Source organism: Pan troglodytes, chromosome 4, assembly GCF_028858775.2.
Source record: "Pan troglodytes isolate AG18354 chromosome 4, NHGRI_mPanTro3-v2.0_pri, whole genome shotgun sequence".
NCBI lineage: Eukaryota > Metazoa > Chordata > Mammalia > Primates > Hominidae > Pan > Pan troglodytes.
Genome location: NC_072402.2, coordinates 153798713 through 153815333, shown reverse-complemented (window position 1 = coordinate 153815333; position 16621 = coordinate 153798713). Strand labels below are relative to the sequence as shown.

General features: G+C 37.1%; 1 protein-coding gene across 2 annotated transcripts in view; it reads right to left on the bottom strand.

Moving 5' to 3' along the window:
• Nucleotides 1-16621, bottom strand: part of SGCD (sarcoglycan delta) — a 1029217-nt gene that overhangs the window by 632405 nt on the left and 380191 nt on the right. The window lies entirely within an intron of this gene.

Genomic DNA, 16621 nt, shown 5'->3' with positions numbered 1-16621 from the left:
CAAAAACAATGTGTTTAACACTGGTCTATCATCAAAGCAAGACAAGGAGACCGTGCATCACTCCACCTTGAAATACCTCCCTCTTTTGACTTCTAAGGTACCAATCTTACTGCTACCACTGGCCACTCCATCCTGGCTACCTCTGTTGCATCTTTTCAACCTCCCAATTTCCAACATAAGGAGATCTTAGGGCTCAGTCCTGAGCCTCTTCTCTATACACACTTTCTCACCAGGTACATCTTCCAGGTCCACAGCTTGAGATACCATTTATACTCTGACAACTCTGAGATTTGTCTCCAGGCCCAGATATTTCCCTGAATTCTAAACTCAATCAACTGACTCTTCAACAACTCTACTTGGGCATGTCAGATATAAGATGACCCAACTGAGGTCATGACTTAGTCACCAGCACCACAAGCTTCCACGTGGAAAATACTAAAGCCTTCCTTCTTCTAAGTGTATGGCTTCTCAGTCAATGGCAATTTTATTCACCCAGTTGGTCAGGCCTAAACCCTCCAAGTAAACCTTGATGCCTGTCTTGCCTATATACCTCACATTGTCCATTTCATCAGCACATTCTGGTGGCACTGTCTTCAGAATACATCTAGCAGCTGACCTTTTTTTTTTTTTTTTTTTAACCACATCTTTTACTACCATGCTGGTGCAAGACATCATTAAAGATCTACAAGGTTGCACAGCAGGCTCTCTCAGACTAGGGCTGGTACTCTCCACCAGACCCATGTAAGAGAATGACACTCCCCTGCTCAAAACCTTCCACCTCACTCAGACTCAAAGTTAAAGTTGTTACAATGGCCATAAAGATCCTGCTTGATGTTTGATACATCTCTCTTACCACCGTCCTCATCTTCCACTCTTTTCCCCCTCATTTATTCCTCTCTAGCCATGCTGTTCCTCTAACACACCTCTGACTCTATTAGGAGCCTTTGAACTCATAATTCCCTCTACCTGGGAAACTTTTCTCCTCACTGTTTCACGTCTTTGCTCAAATGTTACCTTTCCAGTGAGGACCCTTGTAAAATTACCCTGCTTAAAATTGTAAACTCATACCACATATCTCATCCCTCTTTCTCTAGATTTAAAAGTCTTTTTGATGTATTACATGTCTACCTGTTTATTATCTGTCTTCCCCCAATAAAATGTAAACTCCATGCATGCAAGAAATTCTATCTCTGGTATTCTGCTGTGTCTCCAGCACTTCACTTCACTGATAGCCTTGCACAAAAGTGGAGCTCGATAAATATTTTTTGAATGAATGAATAAGCAGACAGTAAGGTTAAGTAAACCTCATGGCCACTCAGCTGATAAGTGGCTGAGCCTGGTTTGAACCAAAAGCATTCCATCTCCAGTATTTTTGACAACTATGGAATACTGACTAGATGAATGTCTTCTAGTGTTGGGCTTAGGAAAAGGATTGGTACAGTCTGGAGTGTGATGCAAAAGATGAATGTTAGTTGTATTTGGGAAGCTCGCAAACAAAAGCCCCAAAACTATTTCTAGGAGATACTCTAAAGAGTATGTGTGGCATGTATTGGGATGACTCTGCTTACAGGCTAATACTGAAATCTCATTGTTACTTTCATCATGCCGTTTTCAGATTTTCTGCCTTTGCTTCCATGCCATTATTTCTTGTCATTCCCTCAACTCTCAGTCCCTGCTTTACTATAAAAAGTATGAAGTAAAGGAATCCAGGGTTAGACAACAAAAAAGGGAAGAGATGCATTTAGGGAAAAGGTATTGGGCAGTCATCAAAGGACTTTAGATCTAAACCTAATTTGGTCACCAATTTGTCATTTGCCTTTAGGGTTGTCCCTTCCTCTCCCTGGGGTACCCCTCATTTTTATTTTGTTACCCCTCATTGCGGTAACATAAATACCTTTGAAGATCTTCAGCTCCCAAAAATGATCATTTTCTTTTTTTAACTAATAAAAGGCTCCCTTATCCTCAGTAGTCTAAAAGTGGTTAGGAAATATGGTGCAATGTTTAAGAACTAGGCTTTGGGGTTTACTACTGCAGTTCACGTTCCGGTTCCACCACTGTGGAACCCTGGCCAAGATAATCAACTTCTCTAAGTATCATATTTCTTTTCTATAAAAGAGAGATGATGAAAATACCTATCCCTCTAGGATGTTTATGCAAAAGAAATGAAGTCATAGGTAAATCATTCATTACTGTGCATAATGTTAGTGCTCAATAAACTTTTACTGTTCTTTATTTTTAAAGTTTTTACTGCTGCAGGCTTATATTCTGCATGACATTTCATAAATGTATCTACCTTCATCTTAGTTCCCACTGGATTCTGAATCTTTCCATCTTTTATCATATGACATTGCTTTTGTAGCCCTTAATGACTTTGGGCAACTTTGTCTGGACCATCTCCAGGATCAGTTGTATGCAGTTACCCCAGCTGCCCCCACATTCCTGTGCAGATGGTGGAACATTGTAACATGAGAAAGTCATGTTTTCTGATTCATTTATTGTCTGCTTTCTCGTACCCGGCAATTTGAGGATGATCTTGGCCTCGGTTCTGGAATGTCAAGCCACAGTCTACAATTATTCCTGCATTCTGAAGCCAAGAGACACAACATTGGAAGCAAACAATGCTGTAATTCAGCACAATGATAGATGGAGTTATTAAAGAAATTGTGCTGAATGCTTTGAGAATTCTAGTCTCAAGTCTATCCAAATGCATCTTTCTTTCTTCTTTTCTTAACTGATATTAAGAAACTGTCTATGTTCAGGTAGTAATGACATAAAAATATGTCACCTACCTTTCAGGTTTAGTTACATCCCAACCTAATAAATAGTTACAATGCTTCAGAGAAAAGGTATTTACAATCCATTCTAAGTCATCCAAGGACATGGTCCAAAGCACATTTACAAAGCAAATGTTTATGAAATATATAATCTTTGCCATGCACTTTGTTAAAGACTGGGGATATGGTAGAGGATAATAGTGACTTTATTCCTACCTTCATTAAGCCTTTGTTCCAGCAGTTTTTCTTTATCTTTTGTAATTTCCTAACTTTGCCCAGATATGAGTAGACATGACAAATTCCTACAAATTTGTTGATTATCTCAAGTAGTGATATAGCATGTGCTGACATAAATATCTCAATTTCTGCTTGATAGAGAGAGACAATTATATAATTCTTGGTTTTCTTGGGAACAACACTCATTTCCTTACTTTGCTCCTCACCTCCCACCTATACACACCTCTTTCTGCTTTATTTCCCTCCTTCAACAAAGAAACAAAAAAGTATTCGCCAAATTCCATTCTCCATTAACAAGATGCCACATGGCACAGTAAAGGACACTAGGTCCAGAGGGCACAGCTTCAGAAATTAGCTTTTCAAAATCCTTGGAAATAATAAAGGGATTAATGCTATTATATGGTAAAATAAAATGAGAAAGTATATACTAGGAATAATGTGAAACAAAATAATGTCAAGAAAGAACAACATATGTCTTAAATCACCAGTGTCTGCATGGGAGAGTGCTAATCATAGAGGTAGGTGGCATCTCTGCCTGTCAGGCGGCCTTGAACGCTTCAGGGAATCTGTCATTTTTCAAAAGGTATCAATTAGTGGTTGCTCTGATGGCAGAGTGTGAACCACACCTCTCTAATGGTTAGGTTGTGTTAAAAATGATTCCTGTGAGCATAAAGCACACACAGACACGGGTTTCACAGATACCCTGGCACCAAGACAGACTCCCAAGAGAGGTAGGCATCCCGAGAAGGCAAAACCAGGGAGAGTGGGAGCAGCAGAAGCTATTAGCAACTCTAAGTGGGTCTTAAGATTTTTGAGCGGAAGTGTGCTGGGGGAAAGGATGAACTATCGATCCAAATGTATCTAATGATGAATTTAAATTTAAAACTATGCCAACAGATTTGGGTCCTACTGGGAATTAAAGAAGCATTGCTGTAAAGATTTACCTCTTAAGAAGTGTGATCGTGGAGATACCATATAGGTATACACACCTACACACAGCATTCCTGTTGCCAACAATGCTTCCCAATATGTGTATTACTCTATTTGCATAGAAGGAAATTGAGTTTGGAGAAATTAAGTAATCTGATTGAAATCACATAACTAGGAAGTGACAAGTTGGGATTCAAACTCAGAACTGACCCTGGAGCATATTGACATTCAGCAAACATGCTGAAAATCACCATTGCTTCTTTCCTAGGTTGTATTTCTGATTAAACCTAGTTCTGACACTCAGAAATGACACAACTTAAAATCCAAAGGAATATCTCAGTCTCCTAATAGTCTAACTGAAAACTGGCCCAGCTCAGTCTCTGCTGAGAATAGTAAAGGCACACAAATAGAAGAAGGTACATTTCCTCAGAAGGCCTAGAGGTGGTCTCACTACATACTGGAATGAGCTACATGGATTGTATACCCAGCACCAAGTCACCACAGGTGGTCAGCCTCAGTTGCAAAATATTGATTATATTTTGTAGCAGGTGATAATACTCAAAGTAGGGGCTATAAAACATAAAATACTTTGGGCATCTAGGTGTCCAGCTGTAACTAGAATCACCAGTTTTGGCTGGCTAAATATTAAAGACCTTCCCTTCTGTTTATTTCTAGTCTAGACAACAAACAAACCGCTGATGAATAGCAAAATAAAATCTGTACTGCTGGATTTTGAAGATTATAGAAAACATCCAGTGACTTTTAGATATCTAATCTCTTGCCAGTGCATTAGCATTATTTTCCTTCCTGGTTAGCCTTTTAAATTGAATGGTGAAATCAAAGGAACTTTGGAAAAAATGTCACTGAATGTTAAAATGAGGCTTTAGGAAATTTCCCGGCACCTGGGCTAACTGCTGATTTATAGCCTTCTTGGCCAGTTAATGAAATATGTGTCTCTCATAAACTTTTAAACATGGGTTGGACATTGCTGGTGTGCAAGTAGTAAAAGTAGATGTGCTTTTAGAATTGAATGTACACAGAATAGATGCCCGCCCTGACTCTTCTCTGTGTGCATCCACCCAGCACCTCTTCAAGTCTGACATTTTCTAATTTAGCTGTCTAGAAATACAGGTCTCCCCTTTGCCTTAAGAAATTGGTCTTTGTTACTAGGGAAGTGGTCCCCATTCCTATCCAAACAGTAAGAGTATGTATGATTTCCCTAAATACATCCACTCTTTCTAGGATTCACACATTCAGACACCACACCCCATAAGCTTCCATGCATGCCAGTGCACCAACACACCATGTACATACCAACAAAATTCTCAGGGCAGCATGCTATCCCACACAGCCTCAAATCTAGACGGTGGGCCCTCTGTGCTGTCTCGAAACCAGGCAATGGCTGACTTCACTACACTCTCCTTACTTGCTACTGTGAAGGAAGAATTGGACCACATACTTAGACAGATGGGTGATTAAATTACCAGGGGCTATTTTTGCTAGCTTTCCATATATCTCTAGATACCCAACACAATTTTTTAAAACGATCAGCATAACTGATATCAGCGAAAATAGATCAGCATCACCTCATCCCCAGGAGAGCAGTCTTGGATCTCCTGTTCTTAGTGACACATGAAGTCAGATCCACAATATTACACCACTGTGAACACACAAAAAAGGATGCTCAGCAAAAACCTGTCATTCTAGGAGACTATCAACAAGGATATTATTTTGTTTTGATATCATAAAATGCAAAGATAATACTGGCTAAAAGCATTAGATCCCTGCCTAGGTTTGATTCCTGGCTCAGCCACCCCCAAGTTGTGTCCTTGGGCATGTTATTTAACCTCTCAGTGCTTCTTCTGCATCACAGACACCATGGTGATATCTATCTCAAAGAGTTCTTTGTGATAATCAATTTTAAAGCACTTAGAACAGCATCTAGAAAGGACCTAAGTATGCAATTGTTTGCTGCCAATATTCATTGTCAAATGATTTTTGGGATTTAATTTTTGCTTTAGTAAAATCCTTCCAAAATAATGTCAGCTGACCAGTTACCGAAAGGAGGAAAACAGGAAAAAACACAAATATAAGACATTTCATCTAGTCAGGACATACAAACCCTTGAGAGCTGGGTTGAAGTTCAATGGGTATTAGATTTAAGTAAAACCTCCTCAAGGGGCCTTGAATTAATACAATGGTGCCATGCTGGGTCTGAATTCTCTTACCTATAAAATGGGCATAACACCTTAGTTGTATTTTACAAGGGTTTTAGGAGGATGAAAAAAAATAGTAATATGGGCAACGATGTGTTTGCGTCTTCCCTACTCGACCAAATTATTCAGAGTATGGACTCTGTTTCATGTCCATTTCTTAGAGGCACAGAGTAAGTATGCAATACAGAGCCATTGTATAGGCATATTATCTGTATAGGAAAATGAATCAATCATTTATGTATGATACCCTCTACTGACTGATGTCTGAACAAAGCTACACAATTTCCTTGTTAACTCTATGGTGGCAAGCAGGAAGGGCGGACCTGTAGAGACTGACCTGCCACACTGATGTGTTGAGTAAACCGAAAGAGTCTGAGGCTCAGAGGAGTAGAATTACTGCCCAACCCCCAAGCCATTAACAAAGCACAATTGACTATCATCATTATTGGCACTCAAAAAGAAGAGTCTCAGAAACTATTATTTATTGAGCTTGTATGTGCCAGCACTGTTCAGCTTGTATTTTCTCATGAAATCTTTCCAATAAACTAATGAGACAATATTGTTAGGATTCCCACTTTGTAGATGGGGAATGGGAAGGCTCGGAGTGTTAAAGTAACTTGTGTAACATTATAGAGCATGGATTAGAATGCAGGAGAGTCTTGAGTCCAGGGTCTGGGTTTCCAATCACTGTGTTACACTTTTTCCTGCTGAGACCTGAACTCATCTTTGCCTGTGATAAAAACTGTAAACATGTTTTCCAAGTTTGTTCTTTATCTCCGTACATTGCTTATGGTATTTTGTGAGTACTCTTTTCATCTCATAAGAGCAAAGAGTTAATATTCCTAACATATAAACATTTTCTGGAGATAGAAGAGAAAAACTCTAGTAAATGTCTAGAAAAATAGGCAAGGGGATGTCAATAGGAAATTTAAAGATAAATAAGTGCATAGTCTGTGAGCTTGGCCACATATATAATAAGAGAAATGCAAATTAAGGATAGAAAAATTAGAGCATCACCAAGAATAATAACTGCAAATGATCAAAACACTGCAGATATATTTAAATCTATGAGATCATAATAATACTAAGAAAAAAAGAAGACAGAAAACCTCTTATTGATCATCTTTGGAGAACCAGATCATTATTTTGAAAATGGTAAATAATAGAAAAACAAGCTGCCTTTCTTTGTGGTCTATAATCAAATACTGATAAAAGTTTCCATTTGTAGAAGTTTTTCATCAAAAATGAGGACAAAATAATAAAATTTTAAGATCAAAATTTTGTAGCCCCTAATAAAATAGTAGATCTAGGCAATAATTATCAATGGCTGCTAACATTTCAAGAGTAAGAAGACATCATTGCCTCCTGACGGAAGTATGTAGCTTTATAGGTGAAGCTACATGTGATCAAAAACATGCAACCTAAATTACATCAAGTTGTTATCCTTAAATCTCATTTATAGGAAATCCAGGTGACTGAGAAATATGCTGTAAATAATATCAGAGGGATGAAATTGGCAACATCCAGACTGTGAGACTGTCTGTAGGACAAATAACCCCATTGTCTTCCACGTATAAATTACAAGAAAAATAACAGTGATGGGAAAACTATGGATTAATAGAGACTTAGGAGACAAGAAAGTCTATTTTAATGGAGGAAACTCACTTGGATCTTGATTTACAAACAATACATAAGAAAAAAATATAATAGATAATTTGAAAAGTAATTAGATGCTTGACATTGAAGATGTATTAATGTCTTTGATATAATATCATTCTTATATTTATAAAGAGGATATGATCTTGTAGGGATGAACACTGAACTACTTAAAGAAGTGTTACTATGGGTGGGAATTTGCTCCAATAGGGGTTGGGTAATAATACAAGACTGCCCAAGAACTAGAAACCTTTGAGGTTTGCTTATGGGTAGATAGGATTTCACTACCCTATCCCCTTACTTTAATATGTTTTAAATTTCCCATAATAAAATTACAAAAAGATAACTATTTGCCAGATATAGGCATATAGCATCTGCATGACAAAGAAAGTTTACCAAAATGATCCTAATAGTCCTCCTCTCAGGGTGGTAAGATTATGCATCATTTGACCTTTTAAATTTTCCAATTTTTCTTAATAATTATTTGATGCACTTACAAACAGAAATGAAAAAGTTAATATAAAAACAATTTATTTCCATATGAGATTTTAAACATCGAAAATATTTTATTGTTTAAACAACTAGGAAGCAAATTTTGCAAAATCTTAAGATTTGCTAAAGCTGGGTGATTAGCACACTGTATTCACCATATAATTTTCCTTAATTTAAAAAATGTAATATTTTATAATACAATATTATAAAAGTTGAAAATAAAATATCTGGACTATTACCTGCTATCCCTGTCTGTTAGGTTATATTGAATACCTTTTCTCCAAAATAGCATCTAAAGATAAGTGTGTCATGCAATGCAAAAAATATGTGTAAGAGATTCCAGGAATCTGTCCTATGGCAAGGTCTGTAAGAACATTAATCAATATATCTTTAAACATTTTGATTTTTAAAGGAATGAAAATATGGCTTGTAATTTACTGAAGGAATTTTACTTTCATACTGCTTGATGATTAGGAAAAAGTCTTAATCATTCAGTTAAAAATATTTCAAAAAACAACTGGATGGGGCCTTAGGGACTAGCCAATTGAATCCTATTATTTCATAGATGGGAGGAGAAAGGCTTATCCAAAGCCTTTCTGACCCAATAAATAACTTGGGTCAGATGGATGACAAAAACCCAGGCCTCCAACACCTATTTCTCATCTTTCATGATCATGTTGCACAATGTGGCATTTTATAAAATGCTTTTGTGATCCCAGTAAAACCACAAAACTGTATAGATCTATTATCAGAAAAGGGATATGACAAATATGTGGATATATAAAGAGTTGTGGCTTGTGTGAGGGTACCTGTGATGGAGAGGAGGGGGCTATGTCTTTATATGCAGATTACTTATTATAGCAGTTTTAGGTTCACAGCAAAATCGAATTGAACTTCAGAAAGCTCACATATATATCCCTTCTGCTCCACCCATCCCTTCAAATGCACAGCATAACCCACCAACTGGCGTGCTACATTTCTTACAATTGATGAACCATTACACTGACATACAATCATCCCTCAAAACCCATAATTTACATTAGGGTTCATTCTTGGTGTTGTGCCTTCTATGGGTTTTGACAAATGTATTATGATATGCATCCAGCATTATAGTATCATACAGAGTAGTTTCTCTGCCCTAAAAATTCCCTGGCTCCATCTATTTATCCCTCCCTCCCCACAAGCCCCTAGCAACTACCATCTCCAAAGTTTTTTTCTTTTCTAGAAAGCCATGTTGTTGGAATCACATAGCATACAGACTTTGCAGATTGGCTTTCTTCACATAGTAATACAGTTTTAAGGTTCCTCCAGGTACTTTTATGGCTTGATAAAAATTTCTTCTTAGCACAGAATAATATTCCATTGTACAGATGTACCACAACTTATTCATCCATTCATCAAAAGAAGGACATGCTGGCTCCTTCCAGTTTTGGGTAATTATGAATAAGGCTGCTGTAAACATCCATGTGCAGGTTTCTATGTGGACATAAGTTTTTCACTCATTTGTGTAAATACCAAGAATATGACAGCTGTATCATATGGTAAAAGTAGGTTTAGCTTTGTAAGAAACTGCCAAACTGTCTTCTACAGCAGCTGTAAAGAGGGGCTCAATTTTAAAAATGATCACCTAACTGCAAATCACACACAAACGATATTAATCCTAAAATATCTTAGGTAGGCAGCATGCTGAGGCTGATATTCTGTACCTCAAAAGCCACTCAACTGTAAGATCTCTGAGGTCAGGAATTTTTCAGTGCTTGCTGTATTCCCAGTCCCTGAAACAGTACTGGAACATAGTATGTTCTCATTCAATGTGTGTTAGATAAATAAATAAATAAATGCAAAGGAAAAAAAATCTTCCCTCCAGTTTTGTAGCAGAGAGTTCTTAGGTCAAAAACAAGTGAAATGAAGACTTTTCTTAGGGACTATATTGTTTGAAAAATAAGTATTTTTAAACAATAGAATCTCATTTAGGCAAAGTCCTCCCCTATAAAAAGTGTGAAGGCCTGGGACAGAGAAAGAAAAGCAGAATCTCTTCTCTTACTCTGGGGCATGGGCTCACCGCGTAGAAGAGGGGACAAGATCTTGTACACGATTTAAACAGTTTTCTTTTTATTTGCTATGCACGTAAAGTTGAATTTACATAAATTAAATGCACATAAGCTGAGATTCCACTATAATTGCAAAACCATTGCATTGGAAATAAGCCTTCATTGAAATCACATTAGAAACCAGAAAGATTAAATTAGATTTTGAAGCATATTTAACCCCATCAAGAGGTAGATTATAGAAATTTTATAAAATAACACATACACACAGCAGGCCAGAGTGCCTGGCTAGGAAATGGAACAGCCTCATCACCTCAGTATGGAGGGGAAAGCTGTCATCTCATATCAAGGCATGGATGATGAATCACCCAAATCTTAGAAATCTTGCTCTACAAACTTAAATGGCCATGCAAGCAAACAATTCACCTATTTACCTGGCCTCAGTTTCCTAAACTGTAGAAGGGGCATAATATTACCTCTATATATGATTAATGGAGACAGACTACATATGATGGGTCTAGCTCCCTGGTTCTCAATTCTCAAAAAAAACCAAACCATAACAATCTCTTAAAATCTAGGTGTGAAGTAATCGGAATTTATTTCAACCTTGTTACCACCACAGGTTTGCTAATCCTGAGCGTTCCCAAAACCTTATGCTTCCCATCCTCAGCACACACTAATTTACTATTTAATATGTCTTAAGAATCCACAGAGTCCTATGAATTACATAAATGTGACTTAGGTGGCTGGCTATTATTTTTCCCTCACCCTTCTTACCAGGCAAATGTGAAGCTAAATTAGTCACTTATCATAAAGTTCTCTGAAAACATTAAAGTCTAAAGAAATGCTTGATAATTGTTCTTAGCCATCTGGTGCCAAGTGATGCTCATGAACTTACACGAGCCATTTGGTAAAAATCCAAAAATGTCTATCTTAATTTTACATCTCACTTACTGAAAGTTCCAAGTTGAGAAATTTCTAAGAGGAGAAAATGGTTTATAAAAAGGAAAACAAATGGGTAAATCTTTGAACTCATTCACATAAGAAGGCTTACAAAAATCCAGCTCTTGTAATCCCCGCACTTTGAGAGGCTGAGGTGGGCGGATCACTTGAGGTCAGGAGTTCAAGACCAGCCTGGCTAACATGGTGAAACCCTGTCTCTAACTAAAAATACAAAAACTAGCCAGGCATGGCAGCACTTGCCTGTAGTCCTGGCTACTCAGGAGGCTGAGGCAGGAGAATCACTCAAACCTAGGAGGCGGAGGTTGCAGTGAGCCGAGATCACGCCACTGCACTCCAGTCTGGGTGACAGAGCAAGACTCTATCTCAAGAAAAAAAAAATCCACCTCTATCACTGCTTTTAACAAATGAAACTAAGGTGACATCACACTGTTAACCTCCACGATCCATGTGCACATACATGGTAAAGGATTAATTGTGACTGCTTTTCTTTCTCAGTTCTTTCACATAACTAGCTACACATCAGGGCCTCTCATATGGAGAAGAGTGCTGGATCTCCTCTGGTCTCTCTTCTTCCTAGACTGAGCCACTAAAAGCAGACATCCCCTTGTCTGCATTATTATAATAGCCTTTCAACTGGTCTCTACTCAATGCATCTCTGGCTGATTTCAATCCATTGTCTACCTTATAGATGAAAAGAGCTTCTTAAAAATAAATGATTTCCACTTCTCTGTCCAAACTTCCCAAAGGCTTCCCACTGCCCTTAGAATGAAATCCCAAATTCTCAACATTGCTTAGGAGGTCATCTGAGACCTGGCCCCTGGCTATATCACCAGTGGCATCTTGTACCACACCCTCTCACCTACTCAGTGTGCACCAGCCACACTTGGCATCATTTCTTTTACTGTGAAGTGTCACTCTCTGTCTCATCTCAGCGCCTTGAGAATACTGGAAATAGAAGATACGCACTTTGACCCACAAGCTCTCCAAAAGAAATATGAAAACAGATTTGAGGGTAATTTGTGACTTTCTCTGAGCACCTCCTCTCTTCTTTTTTCTCATTCATAAGGAGGTTGTGTCCATCTGCCCACAGATGTTTTAGAGCTTGTTTAATTTCCTTCTTTAATGTAATAGTGTAAATAGATCCAATTTGCTAAACATATTTTTTTCTTGTTCAAATATATTCTCTCTCATTCTTCCCTCCTCACCCCAGATCTCAGACACTTCACAACACATTTACCCTCACAATTTATATAAGTTGGCAGTCTGGATACTAAACTCACTGCTCAAGCAGGGTCAAATCAGCTGAGACACCCGCCAGAAGTAGCTAGAAGAACATTACTTATCTTTCAATGATTTTATGACAACTTCCAGTTTCTGAAAATCACTGGATATTACTCTAAAAATAAAACATTACAGATAATTACTCCTTAGAATGGAACAAATCATTATATTAATTTGAAAAGTTATCTTGGATATGGGAAAGAGAGTTTTTTTTTTTTTTAAGTTGCCAGTGCACATGAAAAAGCTCATTTCTGAGAGGAAATAGGGAATAAAAAATTGCTTCATGCTTTCTGAAATTCATTTTGCTTATGCTAATAACAAGTCCAACACTATACAGTCCCCAAGAACTCTCAGAAAGAATTACAGAAAGTGTGTCAGGAGGAGAGAAAGGAAAGAAAATTATAGGTGAGTGAAAAATAGCTTTTTAATTTTGGAAGAATATTTGGGATGCTATGGACTCCGAACTCAATACAAATAAGTTAAAGTAGAAATCTAATGACTATAATTCCAAGGGAAGAAATATAATAAAGCCTTATAGAGGTCAGCAAAACAAAATTAAAGGTAATATCAGCAACAGTAATAATAAAACCTAACTCCTATTCATATGTATTGACCCATTTCTTTCTCCTAACAACTTGTGAGGTAGGTTCTCCTATAATCTCCACCTCACACATGGAAAAAACAATCAACTTATCCAAGGCAGCAGGGCTGAGATTTGAGTCAAGGAGGCTTGGCTCTGGAGTCCACACTTGTAACCACAGCACTGTGCGGCTTCTCACACCTTAAAAGAAGTCAGATGCAAAGGGATACCTTAAATATTATACTTTGTCACTGACCCCCAAAGCAGAGGTGAGTTATCTGCTGCTCATAATGTAGGATAGAAACTCAGAATATTGTGTAAATAAATAAAACTAAGTCCTAGAGGTCTTCTGACATGTGTCAAATGATTCAGGGTCTCCTGATTCGTAACCCATAGTTGTCCTAACAAGCCCTGGTACCTAATTTGGCAAATACCTATGGAGGGCCTTTGAAACATTTGTCACAGTGCTGACAAATGAGTCAGAAATAGGGCAGTAAATGGATTAGGAAAGTAAGTACAAGACATTGTGGGATCACAAATGAGTGGATAACACACATCTGAGACATCAGAGAGAGGGGCAGGAGATGGAAGCTGAAGGGGGTTTGGTTAGATGAAAGCATAAGAGGGGAAGAGAGGTGAAGACCATTTCAGGCAGAAGAAACTACGGGTAAGAAAGCTTGGAAGAGAGAACACTGTACTTTCAAGGAAATTTATAAATTCCTATATGGATGGATGAGTTGCATATTTTGAGGACAGAGCACTCTAAACAATCAGAATGGAAAAATACATTGGGATGAGTCACAAAGAGCCATCCAGGCTACATTAAGGAGTTTAAACATATAAAGCTGTCTTTAGGGTTGAGGGAAAATAAAGATTTCTAGCTCAAATGGCTGTCTTCTCCTTCGCATCCCACTCCACTTACCCACTGCACCATCTCTACCAAACAGAAATCAGAAAAGAACCAAACAAAACTGAGTCACTGAAATTAGCATAGAACCTGAAAGGGAGAAGATGAAGTCAACAAGATGAGAAGTGAAGGAGGAAAAAAGAATGTTTCCAGAAGAAGAGAAATATTACTTCACAAGAAGGTACGCAACTACAGGGTAACTCTGAATGATGAAATCAAAGGACCTATCAGTTTTGTGTTAAAGCCAGCTAGCAGGAGCCACCTGTCAAATTTTCAGGAGTTTCATGAGCTGCTTGTTAAGTCATTAGTAACTTGAAAGCAGCCATATTGGGAATACTCACAACATGAACATTGACAAATGCTCTAAAATAGAGCTTATCTTTCTTGAGAGGTGGGTTACTAGCAAGCACGGCCTATACTCACTGTTTGTTGCTGTTATTATTGGAGACAAATAAATAATACAAAGGTTCCATTTTTTAAACTCTCCCTTACTCTATGGACTCTTTATGTATTAGGAAGTGTAACACAAACCTGAAATAATAGACTGTTGTCTAATTTCTTAGCCCACTGCATTGGTGCTGGCTTAACTCACTCACAACAAGGCTAAATACTCAACTTGATCAACCCTCTTATCCATGAGTTCCTACTGATCATTGTAGACCTACAACTCCACCAAATGTATGAAATAAAAAACAGTACATTTGATTAGGAAAGCCAGTAAGACTTGACAGAAATAATATCAATGCTTTAAATATTCTTAAAGTAAATACAATTAGGAGTTTTATATGGCTGTTTCAAAGAAATGAAATTATGAACGTGTCATAAAGATATATTCCATATATCTGATAAATACCCAGTAAATTTCATTATTAATATGTATAACAGATTATACTTATTTAATGCTATATGTATCAGGCATCCAATCTTATAACAATCTCTACTTGGTTTTAACTATTATCTCCATTTTACAGCTGAGAAAATTCAGGCTCATACATTGAATAGCTTGCCCAAATTTTACAGTGATTAAGAGACAAAAGTTCCTAGCCACTGATTCTACAGCAAAAACTGTTAAATCCTATACATAACTGCTTGCTAAGATACTTTACTGCCATTAGGTAATGTTATGAAATGCAAAGAGTAAAGTCGTGTAATTTAAATTTTTTAAATTAACATTTTAAAAATTAAACATTAATGTTTACTAGAAGGTGTGCATCCTGGTTTACTCTGGTTTTCTGGCATAAAAATTGGTAGTGCCAAGGACTGGAAAGGATTAGTTTTCTTTACTGCAACAGAAACTCTTAAATGGCCAACAATATACCAACTCGTCAAATTAGACAATGTACTTCATTCCTTTTATAAAATGTTCCAAATGGTGCCCATATTATGATAAGCATTGGAAACTACCAGATTACTCTCTTGTATTTCACATATTTCTGTTTAGATGTACATCTACCAAGAGGCAACTGTGTTCGTTCCCAAGCTTGTTTACTTCAGCTATTCTTGTTTGTAAAAGCACATGTTTCTACATTATTTATTATAAACACTATGTAAATCAATAAAATGTGTGGAAAAAGAGAATTGCTGTTTCCATGGAGAGTAAGTTGAAAAACATTAGTCGACATAAATCTATAAATGGCAGAAAATATTAACTTGCACAAAAGATATATCTATAAGGAGGAATAGAAGTTAAGAGCGGGAATGACAAAAAAACAAAGATCAACTACTTTCAGTGGCCTAGGAGGGGGGATTTGTGTGAAAACAGAGAGCTTCATGGAAGAGATGTTTGATTTAACTTTGAAAAATGACTAGCATTTTGGAAAGTGGAAATAATACACATTTAAGTTAATATGACTAAATATGAACCATTAGTAAAAATCTAATTTAGAAGACAACAATATGCATATTTTTATACAGAATTATTGAATTGGAACAGAATTATAAATGAAGAAAGATCTGCTAGTCTTAGTAGCTAACTATACAGAGACTTTAACCTGAAACCATGGATGAGCTGCTAGGGGTTCCGTGAAACTTCTGCAATTTATGTAAAGTTGTTTTTCACATTTTCCTAGACAGAGGGCCCACAACTTCTGATCCAAAATGGATTTAAAACCACTTAACCTACAGACTTATTCCAAGATAAATTGATGGGCTCATGAGGTAGCTACTGCCTGTTTCCTAAAATGAGGATTAGAAATTAGTCATAATTGCCGGCTTTATTTGCTTTTAAGAATTGGTAGCAGACAGCAGCAGTAAGGGGCAGTTACTGTGAAAAGCAGAAAAATAATGCTGGGCAGAAAAATGGAGTGACTGTATATCACATTCAGAAAAGAACTTAATTAGACCTCAGCCTGTAGACAAGGATTCTGTAACACAGAGATCAAATGTCAAGGGGAAGAGATATGTTCTGTGATGAAAAAAGAACATAAGCAATAGGATACACATTTTCTAAAACATGGTTAACAATTCTTTCCAGGGTAAAGAATTTAAGTCACCCTTATGATATTGGATACACTAAAATAATGCATCACTAGAGACTC